This window comes from Diuraphis noxia, unplaced genomic scaffold (genome assembly GCF_037042655.1).
Source record: "Diuraphis noxia isolate RWA-SAM2 unplaced genomic scaffold, SU_Dnox_SAM2 contig0003, whole genome shotgun sequence".
NCBI lineage: Eukaryota > Metazoa > Arthropoda > Insecta > Hemiptera > Aphididae > Diuraphis > Diuraphis noxia.
The window spans coordinates 32,531,253-32,545,710 of record NW_028301713.1 but is presented as its reverse complement, the minus strand read 5'-3'; positions in this window follow the sequence as shown (position 1 = coordinate 32,545,710).

The following is a 14,458-nucleotide window of genomic DNA, read 5'->3' as shown; positions in this document are numbered from 1 at the left end:
GTAGGTTTTCGTCGCCGGATATTATTATTATATGTACTATGTACTGTCGCAGGTCCCTAGAACGATAGCTTGCGTAATGAAATAGGGCTTAATCATAGAGCTCGAGTGACTATAAGCCCGCTCGATCCGTAAAAAAATGCATTGATGGTTTTTTACGTACAGATTTACTACAACTCATCTCTATGTAATATCACACCATGATGATACATGATTAATATATAACTTTAAACTTGGTAGTATTCAATATTTAGAGAGCCATGTGCAATATTGTTGATAACAGAATTAATTGAAAAACATTCACAAAAAAATGATTTGCAAGTACACTTATTTTAATAGTTAATGATATGTAAGTAAAATGATTAAATTAAAACTGCGTGTCCTAATTAAAAAAATCATATATGTTTTAACTTTAATTGTTAATGATAATTGTATGGAGGATGTCTGCAGTACTAAGTCAGGATGAATGAGTTGTATAAGTGTAAAGGAGGAGATTGTTTTCTCTACACGCAGATATATCTATTATAGTAAAGTGGCTGTGCAATTCATATGAGACATTCAACTCCCCCCAAAAAAAATTTTGTTCTTTGTGGCCGATAGCACCTTGGTGGCTGTAGGCAGATGTTATATAATATATAAACCTTTCAGAGGCGCCACACCTTTAATAAGCTAATAATATAAAATATCGAGTGAGTTGTGAGTAATGAGTAAATTATAGTATTAAAAATAAAATAAGACATACGTATATTGTTATATGGTTTAAAATGAGCTTTTAGTTCCAGGAATGTATTAATGTCATCATAGCCGACTATTGTTTTAAACATCTCTTCGTCAAGTATTATACCTATTATTCGCGTCCAGAGAGGCAGAGAATAAAACATTTATTATATGACATATATAATACATACATTTAAAGATCGTATTTAAATACCATAAAAATATCAAAAATGTCATTTAAAAAAAAATCATTTATGACCTTATCACTCTAAAAAATGACCTTTTAAAAATATAAGCACCATCGAAACAATATACTCGTATGATAAGAAAATATTAAGATGATCGACAAACTAAATAATTATAGTAATTAGATATAATAATAGACATGTGCGACATTAAGATAAATTTGTGGATTGTTTAATTTACATATCAGCTGATTACCTAAAATTGCTTTAGTACAATATGTGTATTTATACATAATTTTTTTTTCGTGATATTTTCAGAATTAGATTGAAAAAATATATTAAATTATGATTAATGATTTAAAAATTCTCTTAAATTTCAAAAAAATTTCATTGTTTGTACATTGATATACTTGGTACACATTGTTATCTTATAGAAAGCATCGTGACAACAATTCCAGAAAATAAATGTTAATGCACCGAAATTCTAGCCCTTCGTAATACATAATATACTAAAGTCACATATAAATACATAATATTATATTAATATATTAATTATAGTAGTGTGTTATACACTGTTATGTGCTCAACTTAACCAAACCTACGCACGAGTTTGTGATCACTGATCATTAATATCGAAAAGTATTTTTTGTCACACCTACGCCGAAAGTTAAGTTTACGATACCGATTGGAGGGATTTTTTTCCTGTTAGAACCGACAGCAGAGGAGGATCTGTTTGCACAATATTACTTCTAAACCAATTGAAGGGTTGGAAAGCGACGTTTTTTCGTTCAGTGCGTAGTAATGTGGAAATTCCCATAAGTGCTGCAGTATCTCTTATACAACCAAACACTGAAATCTATATACCATGGTAGTCCAGTTGCGTATGCAAGATTTTTCAATGGGGGGGGGGGGGGCTGATAGACGGATAGTGTTGTTAACATCAGTTCAATTGTTATTATAGATTATAGATTTATATGGCCTGTGGCACGGCTAAAGAGGTACGTGAAGTTGGCACTACAAAGTACTCAAAACTTTTCAAAAACATTCCAACAATTCCTACTCGGACTTGTTGGACGTTGTTGGACATTTGTTGGAATTTGTTGGAAAAGTTTAGAAAAGTTACGAGTCTTTGAAGTTTGTAGTGCCAAGTACACGTCCAACACTACAAAGTACTCAAAACTTTTCGAAAACATTCCAACAACTCCTACTCGGACTTGTTGGACGTTGTTGGACATTTGTTGGAATTTGTTGGAAAAGTTTAGAAAAGTTACGAAATTTTGAAGTTTGTAGTGCCAAGTACATGACCAACACTACAAAGTATTCAAAACTTTTCGAAAACATTCCAACAACTCCTACTCGGACTTGTTGGACGTTGTTGGACATTTGTTGGAATTTGTTGGAAAAGTTTAGAAAAGTTACGAGACTCTGAAGTTTGTAGTGCCAAGTACACGACCAACACTATACAAAGTGATCAAAACTTTTCGAAAACATTCCAAAAACTTCCACTAGGACTTGTTGGACGTTGTTGGACATTTGTTGGAATTTGTCGGACAATATTAAAAGCTCTACAATATAAACAAAATATAGTGTTGGAACTTGGCATCACATATAACACTTATAAATAAAAAAAATCATATCAAATTAATTTTGGTGCTCGCACTCCCAAATAACCATATTTTATCGATATCACTGATAAAATGTATTAGTGCTACATTAAACTAATAGGTAGAATTGTTTTTACTTCCCTAAAATTATGTCTATAAATAATTTAAATACATTTATTAAAGAACTATCCATATCAAATTCTTACTTCAAGTATTATTATTGTTAAATCAAGTATATATACAGGGTGATTCTTTTATCAAACAACACTTATTATTTAAAAAAGTATTGACTTTTTTCAAAATATTTTTTTACATAATTTCAAGTTGTTAAAAACCAACGCTTTTATTAAAAAATTATATTTTTAAATATTTTTTATCCTTATAATTTTTTAAGTTTTTTACTTTTTTGAATGGAAACATAGTTTTTTAATTTCACGTTCCAAAGCAGAATATTTTTCTAAAAATTTTGATAAATAAAAATCGAATTTAGGACGAGTTATTTATGAGTTATAAATATTTAAATTTTAGACAAACGGAGCAATGGACAAACATTTTGCGTGGTTACCACTCCACTTTGCCAATCTAAACTTTAAATACCTATAACTCATAAACTACTAGCGCTAAATTCGAAATTTTAACGTAATAATTAATAAAAAAAATAGCTTTATTAATTTATAAAATTTTAAGTATAGGTTACCATTTGAAAATCAAAAGTTGATAGTGGTTTATCTAATAAATATAAGAGTGAAAAATATAAAAAAAATAAACAATTCAAGAAGAGTGTAAATCTACAATTTTGAAAAAAAAAAAATTTGAAAGAAGTCAATACATTTTTAAATAATGAGTGTTGTTTGATAGAAAAATTCAACCTGTATATTCATAGGCGCCCGCAGGGAAGGGCAAGCTGGGGCATTTGCCCCCCTGGCTTTTTCAAAATATTTTTATTAATTGAATGTTTTAAGATAAATATTACTATATACTAAACAACAAATTTAAATTATAAAATAAGTTGTAATATAATAAAATATAATATCATTGTATAAGAAAAACGATTCTGAATGGAGGTGATATGTCAGTCTAGGCATATGAACAACAATATTTAAAAAAAAAATTGAATTACACATTTTTTAGACTTTTCGGTTACAATATGAATTATTTATGAGGATCTTTGTTTTAAATTTTCAACCCTTAGTTATAAAAACCTAACATTTTATAATTTTTTAATTACAATGGTTTATAATTTTCGAGATTTTGATAAATGTTGTCAAAATTTGAAATTTAAATGCTTATAAAAAAAAAACTGAGCCTATGTATTTTCAATATTTTTCAACTGCTATGCTATCAATATATCTGGAACCTTGTATTAAATTTTCAGACTTTTTGGCCGACCAAATAAAATTTTATTGACAATTATAAAAAAAAAAAAAAAAATAGAAAACTGAAAATGTCTGTAAACAGCTCAAAACAAAAATCAAAATGTTTTCAAAATTTTATGGTGTATGGGAAAATGAAAATATAAACATTCAGTACAATTTTCATGCATCTACAATTATTCGTTTTTGAATAACAACCAAATGAGAAAACCTATTTGGTCAAAAACTGGTTTTGCTTAAAAATTCCCGTTTTTCTGTCTTTTTTTTTTTGTTTTTCTCGATTTTTTTGAAAACTGTTGGAAAATGTTTACTTTTGACGTCATTAATGCACCAAGGATATTCACTTTTACATCAGCAAACTCCCCCAAAGTTTGAAATTGAAGCATTATTTCGAGTAGTTATGCTGTACACAGACACACACAAAAAAAAAAAACACATCAAAAATTATTTTTTTATTCACTCGATACCTAGGGATTCCCACTCGGCAGAGAGTCAACTGTCAATAAAAAATATCGGAAATAAGTACATCTGAGCAAATTTTTTTATAGATATTTTAAATAAATACATACCCATTATCAGAACTATAAATTATTTGTATAAAAGTATAATATTATGATAAAACCCTAGGCTGTCTCCCATCAGAATCGTTTTTTGTATGGACGAGGTCCGTTCGACTCCTATACCATACGCCAGAGCTAGCTCCAGTTTTTAGGTACCAATGGTTCACAGGAAAAATAATAAATCATTGGGAGTTTGTACTTCAAAATTATTTAGAGATATAGTTAAATGGTCAATAGTAGGTATATGGTTAGTATATATGGTAGTTTGAGAAATTTTTTATTTTTCGATAGACTAAAATAGGTTTGTTGGACGATTTCTAAAAGTCACTGGGAGTGCGAGCACCAAAATTAATTTGATATGATTTTTTTTATTTATAAGTGTTATATGTGATGCCAAATTCCAACACTATATTTTGTTTATATTGTAGGGCTTTTAATATTGTCCGACAAATTCCAACAAATGTCCAACAACGTCCAACAAGTCCTAGTGGAAGTTGTTGGAATGTTTTCGAAAAGTTTTGAGTACTTTGTAGTGTTGGACATGTACTTGGCACTACAAACTTCAAAGTCTCGTAACTTTTCTAAACTTTTCCAACAAATTCCAACAAATGTCCAACAACGTCCAACAAGTCCGAGTAGGAGTTGTTGGAATGTTTTCGAAAAGTTTTGAGTACTTTGTAGTGTTGGACATGTACTTGGCACTACAAACTTCAAAGACTCGTAACTTTTCTAAACTTTTCCAACAAATTCCAACAAATGTCCAACAACGTCCAACAAGTCCGAGTAGGAGTTGTTGGAATGTTTTCGAAAAGTTTTGAGTACTTTGTAGTGTTGGACGTGTACTTGGCACTACAAACTTCAAAGACTCGTAACTTTTCTAAACTTTTCCAACAAATTCCAACAAATGTCCAACAACGTCCAACAAGTCCGAGTAGGAATTGTTGGAATGTTTTTGAAAAGTTTTGAGTACTTTGTAGTGCCAACTTCACGTACCTCTAAAGATAGTATCTTTAATCATGACTACTGACTATGGTATGTATGAAAATTTTAACTATGAACCTTAGGAGTTTAGCCAGTTTAGGGCAATATGGTTTGCAACGAATAGGTAAACACACGATTTAAGAAACTATATTAAATCGAAGTAAATATAAAAACGAAAAACAATAATATGGGCAATGGGGGGGGGGAGGGTTGAGCCCGTTAGCCCCCCCCCTGCGGACGCCACTGCACGGTACTTACAAAACATAAACTTTTGATTACATCTTATATTCATATTATCGCCTCTTTGCAAGACGTGTAAATATTTTTCTTTACGAAATAATATTTTTCGTAGAATAGTTTGATTGTTGTATAAATATCTGCATAAATGCATTGCCTTTGCCATGATGGACGTATGCAGAGGGGTGACAAAAAATGGTGTGCGTGCCTTGTGCGGACTGCGGGAGGGTAATATTTAAGTCTTTGGTCACCAGCGGCTCGTGTCGCACACATCGTCCTCGTTTAAAATAGCTCGTTTCCCGCCTCTTATTATCATACAACATGCTATTTTTAACGCCCCACTTGAATCAACTGATATTATTTTATTTTATTATGATTATTATTTTTTTTATTGAACATTATAGCTTTGGCGACATAGGCCATTAGCTTTTGAAGTTTTTACAATTATATATATACAATTATTTTGCAATATTTGTGGCTTAATTCTATTTAATTATCATATGCTTTTTTTCTAATTTTAATGCCTTGAGGAATGCTATGATGTTTTCTGTTTGGCAGTCAGGACCGATAATCTCATACAGGTTCATGATATTATTAGTTTTTATTCAAGCGACTTTAAATTGCAAGAAAATTGATTATAATTTTGACTAATATTATTCGTGTTTCACACTATTAATGAATTAGAACTATAGATACATTTTCACAAAACTCTGTTTTGACCGTTGCATTTAAATTTAAAATTCTAATAATATCTTAGGGAAAGATGTTCATATCAATTTCCTATATCATTATCGTAAAGTGTTGACTATGTATGCATTATTTTTAGTAATTCGTATACGAATCATATAACTCTAAGTCTCTATAATTAAATTTCCTGTTCGACTAGGTATCTATATATTTAGTAAATTATTATTATAAGTAGTTTATAAACTCTATGTGACTGAGATGGTGAATATTTAAGTTCTACCAATTAACATAAAACTTAAAAACGTATTGAAATAATAGCGGAAGTTTGAAAACGTATAGGTAGTTAGGGATTAAGATGTTCTGATGTTCCGTGGAAGGGCTCACGGGAGCGGACATATTTTTCGATGCGCACGATCGAGAATGGTTAACGGATATCGTATATAATGTATGAGTTTCCGAATACATGCAACTGCTATTCCAGTTCATAATATTATACTTCCATCAAGAATGATCATTCAATAATACGTCATACAAAATTACCTATCTACGTTTCTCTAAGCTTTTTATCCTATAACAATTTTGAATTCGTATTTCAGTCAAGATAATTTTTTCTTTTTTTTTATTAGCTTTTAGTTTTATAATTACAGCTCAGCAATTATATAAAATAACATAACTAGATAATAATAAAATATTACAAAATATGCAAGGAGTTAAAAACAGTAATTATCTTAAAAGCAATTATATGATAAAACCAGCCTCCAAAAAAAAATTAATAATTATATTTACGAATATTTCCGAATTGGAGTTGAAAATGGAGAAAAGATTGAGGGGATAATTGATGGATTTAAGAGAATTAAAAGTCAAGATATATTATTATATTTAATATCGTATAAGGATTACGATAAACTCAAAATGGGATAAAAAAAATTTGGTTTGAACTAAAAACAAAAATCACTTTAACCGTAAGTGTATTATATTTCAATAACAATTTATAGTCAATACATTTAATAATAACGTAAACTAATATTTATCAACCAACTTTTTATGAAATAAAAGTTTACAATTAAGTGTGATTTGGGATTTTATTAATTAATTAAATAATACTTTGGATAAAAGAAGTTGGAATTTTACCGGTATTACACGTTACAGCCAACTAATAAAAATACTTGCTATCTCGATTGATGAATTTTGGATACTATTTCTTGCTGAATGATACATACCTACTATATAATATTTAATCAAAGAAATTACGTATCAACACTAAGCATTAAGGACTCTATAATCCCGGCTTATCAACCATGACACCACATTTTGTATCCTTTTTATACTTTTAATTATGTAAATACCAAATACGAAAGTGCATTACAGGATTTTATAAAATTTATTTTACATTCATTAATAATTTATTGGTTTTTAAGCTAATCTTTTATGGATATAGGTGCACATACATTATACTATACTTACGTATATTTGTCTACTATTATTTATTTTAAAAGATAAAACTACGAGTCCTTTATCTTGACGCAGCTGGTCGTTGTTGATTTTATGATTGGTAGATATATATTATGTTTTAAAATTAGAAAAGCAAAAGAACGCAAACACACAGATGTTTCGCTCGAGTCAAAAATAAAGCAGATCTCCACAGGAGATTACCGTATTATGATTACCGCCATAAAACCGTACTGGTTAATAATAATTGATTTGTACATGAAAACACATAAACACTAGAGTGGAGGGCCTTTGCATTCACACTCGAAATGGTTTTAAATGTTTTAATGGTCGACATATTATATAAACACAATCAATATATCACTATATGAGCCGATGATATACGGTTCATTGACTCGTATGATAATTTCCCCTTTTTGTCTTTAATACGTACACCGACGTGCATCGGACTTCCGTGTTTATCGGAAGTGCACATTAGAAAATGACTATAGAAATTAACTAGCCGTACGTCTATGGACGTAATATTATATTATTATAAGGCGAAAGCAACTGTATCGAGAACCACATCGTCGTTATTGGAAATACGCGAAGGTGCCTATACCGTAAAAATGACGTATGTAATATGATAAATATAGCCAGGTACACGTTTACGTAAATACAATGACATGAGTGTATGAATGATAAAATTAATTATACAGTTTGCAAATTACGGTTTTATTATTATACATGTACAATGTACATAGTTGACAGACATACAAAATGTAATCGCGAAAACCCATTCATCATATTATTTTTATTTTACTATAGTGTATGTAGACATTGATAGGTATTTTTTTTAAGAACTGTTGTCAAGCGACAATCGGACATTATTGCATTTCATTGACAATATTTTAAGAATAAAAAAAAAAATACATTTCATATAAGTTTATATAATTATACCATATAATATTTTATTGTTCAGCAATCAATAATGTTATATTTTTTTCATTTAAAATTTTTTTTCTTGTACTTGCCCAATGCTCATTACTTCACGACGTCTATCGTTTGTAATAACAATAATATTGTTTGTTATTACTTATTATTAATAATTAATGTCACAATTTTTTTAATTTTCAATCGTCCGTTTATTTGAAAAATATATATATATTTTTTTAATTTGTTGTTAAAAACAAGTCTACGTCTGAGTACTGGTGTATTTTTAAAATTATGAAAAAATCAGTATTTTTTATTCCTAATGTTATTGTTATTATTATTATTACGTAGGTATAGCATATACACACACACACATATATATATATATATATATATATATATATATATATACTGTATAGGATAGATCTTAAATTCTTATAGAACATATTTCAACTATAATTTATTCGAATATTGCGGATAACAATTATTTTACAATTATTATTATTGGGATCTCGCCACGTTCGTGACCATTAATATAATAACGAGTTTACAAAAGAATATTACGTACGTTGTATTTATACGTACGCTTCACCCCTGCTTTGTACTGCATTATTAAAATATTATAGCACATACGTAGTACCTATGTATCTGATCGTAACGACAACATTGATGCAAATGGCACATGCCATGGCCGCATTGTTATAATATATATGCTTGTAACATTACACTCTATAGACTCGTATAAACTGACGCCTTATGTAATTTTTAAAATCCATGTGTAGTTTTCAAGATAAAAACGTATCATATTATACTCGCATATTTTATAACCACGATAAGAGTCTCATAGTGCTTAAGGTCCTTTCTTTCGTATATAGGTACCTATAATATGTGGTGTATATATAGTGTGCAATCTGCACATTGTCTTCAAAAAGTATTCGTACTATGTACGTTTCAGTGTTTAAATTCAAATCCCGTGAAACGATTAAAAAATGCCTCCTATACCTAAGATTAATATACATATATAGTGTAATAAAACAACTAATTATTGTTCATTCAGTGGTCTAAATAATATCTATAAAGGTAAGTTAATAGTATTCGACTACTGCAATACGTTTTGATATGGTATTATATACTGCAAAGAGCACTTAGGAATATGACTAATAGGGATATAGGTGCAAATAGGGGGGGGGGGGTGCAACATATCTTTTATAGTTGTATATAAATGTCAGAAACAATATAATACATATTATATATAAGAAGCAGACAAGCAGTTGATTAGAAGAATCTCAGTCTTATAATAAATTGGTAAAATATTATATTACCTTTATTCGGTATATTTTACTCATTTCCTAACCTAAGCCACAAAAGCGTCGACGGTTTTAACTTGATACTATAAAATCATTTTACACGAACGGGCCCATACATAATTTTCATACAAATATACGATAAGATTATTGAAGGTAAAATCTTATTACGCCGTCAAAAACTCAAAGACCATTGATGTTTAACTCTACCAAACCATCGATGATCATCGGTGTTCGATCGACAAAAGCACTGAGCATAATATATGAAACGTTTTGAGCATTCCTCTTACCTAAAGAAACATATACAGAAAAAATATTCATATATTACGCACACCACGTTCCGTATGAAAATGATCTAATCTATCAGATTAGATAAACGGTGATTAGACCTATAATGTCTGTATTTGGTCTTTATAAATATGACTGTAAAGAGTATATTATAGTAAGTTATACTATAATATCCAATGCATATAAACAAATGCATCTATATGTATATACTTAATGTAATTTATAAAATATAATATTAGATACTATGATATAATTAAATTGTTTTATGAATATGAACAAGTTCAACTAAAAAACATTATTTGATCAAATTTCATAAGCATAGATTTGTACCTGCGGTTACCAGGAAGGTTGTCGTATCCCCGGACGTAAAAAAGGTAGGATTTTAACCGGTTACCAGAAACATCGGACCTTACCCAAACCTTAATTTTTGTACATCGCCATTAATTTCTTTCATTTGATAGCGATCACGTCATAGTTCATGATCTATTACGAGTATTATAAACTTTGGTAGCATATATTGACGCCTGTTACAAACTAGACAAGTTAAGCCTCTGTAGGTATATATAAAAGTTGTAATTATAATAAATAAAATGTAACTTGTATTAAAAAATGATTGTAGAAATTATTTGTGTATTTTTTTTTTTATAAATAGAGAGAAGGAATAATATTTTTAATATTTGGACATCCTGGATAAGAGGCAGTGCCGCCTAATATTACTATATATTATATGGTTATCAATTTATCATCGATGATTCGTCAATAACTGAAAGACAATGGGTACTGAGACCTCCATTTACCTCCTTGGCCATGCTAAATTTCAATACCAAAAATGTTGATTTAATAAAATTACAATTTATGTATTTTATTAGTTATTACTTTATTAGTATATATTATGGTAAGATTCAATATATAGTTTTTAATTCTAAAATCTAATATATATAGTACTAAAGGTCAAAAGAATAAAGTATACCGCGATAATGTCGCTAATCATATGTACAGTAATATTTAATTTAAACTTTAAAGACCATTTAAAGGGGCTGAAATATATAATATAATTTGAGGAAGATAGCCCTTGAGTTTTCCTATTGTTTTAAGAACAGGCTACCTATTTGTAAATTAGGTTTAAGTATATAATATTAATTATTAATTCTTAGTTCAGTCCATTAACTCTGTTCAATAGGTATACGTGCTGCAGGCTGCAGCTATTCAATTTATTTTTTAGATTTTAAACAATGACATAATGACCCACACTATAAATAATATAATAATATACCGACGACTATTTGCACGTTGTTCGTTTCATTTTTTGTACATAGGCACATAATACATGCATACGTGATGTACACTACAATCGTATGCGTGTACGTATATATAATAACACAATAGCGAACCCTTGGCATAATTAAAATTAACTGTTGGCCCTTTAACGATTATATATAATATTTATACGCACAAACACCTTTCGTCGATATACCACCAGTTTTTCACGACTGGGCTATTATTACCCGACCCTCATGACTGGGTGTTTTTTGGTCTTATTTTTAAAAACGGCCACATGTTCTTTCTCCGGTCTCCACTCTTCGGTACGCATATATCGGCCACTCGAGAAACACGTCAAAATCTCAAACCACATTCTACTGTTGGAGGGGAAAAATTATAAAGCCGTGTTTAATTAGACGACCCACGCATGCAGTGTGTATTCACACACACACATACACACATATTGTTCGTCTATAAATTATATTTATAATGTAACGGCAACTGTATACAGTTTTATAATGTCTGAATGCATATGTAATATATATAGCTGTTTGATGCCCGTTGATGCTTAATATTTAAATAAATAAATAAATAATAAATATGTAATAGAGTAATAATAAACTATGTACATTGTACATACTTGCAGTGGAATAAATTAAGAAGAAGGGGGATCAAAATAGACCATTACACCACGTGGCACCATTTCATGGATTTTAGCGATGGACATTTTCAAGATTTCAGGGGCAGAAGATTATACCCGTACTCGATGTCAAACAAAATGCAATGACAAGTAGGTCTAGAATTTGTCATTCTGAATATTTAAAAAGTTTGTCAAGCAAAAATATAAATGAATAATACTACTTATTACATAATATAGGTTCTAATTTTTTTTACTAGAAAATATTATGTTGAATTGTATAAGCATTATATTTTAACGTTAAATACCAAATAAAAAATATAATTGTAATAAATGAAAATCTAATCGGTAATTATAATCAAAACATTAACGAAAATTATCATTTCCTACTATCGTTAATATAGGTACGTATAATTAAAAATATCTATTATAATTTATTTTGTAGTAGACTACAAGCAATGATATTATAATTTCCTTCCCGTTATATATAGGAATTGTCATCGTTTCCTAGGAATTTGGATTTGTCATAATTTCCTGAATGTCAACATTTTCGGTAACATTATATGGATCATGGACTTTTAAGATAATGACAATTTATAAATTGTTTTTTACAGATTTGATATGTACACCATGTATGAAGAATGATAATATTGCCAGATAATATTATTGATAATCTTTGTAAGAAGGTAGCCTCAGGCCCTATGTTTTTACCATTGTAATTCCTATTTCGTATCGTATCAGCCTGCAGTATTGATTGTTGGCTTACCTATTGTTTGGTACCAAAGTAAAATCGTTTGTATCTTGTATTCATTTTATCAGTTTTTGTTATTTTTTAGGTTGCTAAACATAAGATTAGATATCTAGAATCCCTAATGTGTCTAAACTCTAAAGTCCATCTGTCCATAGTTACTGACACTTAGTACGACTGTTGATTAAGTTTATAACAGAAAGATCCATTTAGAACATTAATTTTTTATTTTGAAATTTCTGTTGAAAGTAAATAAATACTAGCCAGTATTAAAAAACATTAAATTAAATTCTTATACTGGTCGATATTTAGAAAAAATAATAGATACCAAAATATAATTATTTAAAATAAGAATATATTATAAAATTGCGTGTCTTTTGTTAACAATTTTAGATAGTTATTTAATTTAGGTTTCTACACGTCATAATTACATTTTAAGGTTACTCTAAATTGCGGTGTTCAGAGAAGGAATGAATTCCTAGAACCAAGCTTGGAACTGCTTCCTTAAGGATAAAATTAAAATTAAATGAACGGATCCTTTAATGCTGAACATGGACGAAAATCACAGTTCTTTCAAACTATAAAACATTTTTTATATTGTAATATAGTTTTCTTTGTTTGTATGCGTTAATAAGTAAGAAGGTTTTTTGATGATTTAGTTTGATTCGTTGATCGTTATTGCCTTACATTATAAGATAAAAAAATATTATTCTAAAACAGCAATTAAATTTATTATACAACTTGGTTAAAAATATAATGATAATCACGACAACTTCTTTTCTTAGAGGAACTGGATTTGAAGTTAGTTCCTTTTATGAATAAGAAACAAGGATCTACAACGAGTTCATGTGTTGAGAAATGAACGTTGAACGAAATTAGATGCTTTTTTAAACGAACTTTCGCAGCAGTACCCAAATAGTTGTAGTTGTTTGTTTGAAACACGTTTGGAAACTAAGAATTTAGCACTCTCACAAAGTGTGTTTTTCTAATTTTTAAATCTTAATCTTTGCTGTATTGTTGGAATTTTTTAAAATATGATAAATACATTTTTGATTAAATAAAAATTATTTAAATTTAATTTAATAATTTAAAAATTTCACAACTAGAGAGAATTGGTAAGGTTAGTGACTTTATTTGAAAAGTATTTTAGTTATTACACTCAAAAGTATTGTATACAAACTTATTACAACACTGTCCGTTTAGAGTTTTCGCTATACATGATGCATACAAATAATATTTAATATTAATATAGGCACATCGTACGTACCTACAACCGTAGGTATAATATATACAAAATAAAACGTCTTTTGAGCATATATTAATTTATTTATGCGTTTCAGCTGACGTTTTATTAAAAAAAAATTTTTTTAGTCTACTCCTTTCACAGCACCCCATTAATACTTATTTGCCCCTTTTAAGAATATGCAGACACGAAGCCTGCTGTATAGGAAAAAAACCAAGAATACGTGCGTTTACATATATCGAGTGCTGTAAAACATAGTACTGACCCTCCAAAGTC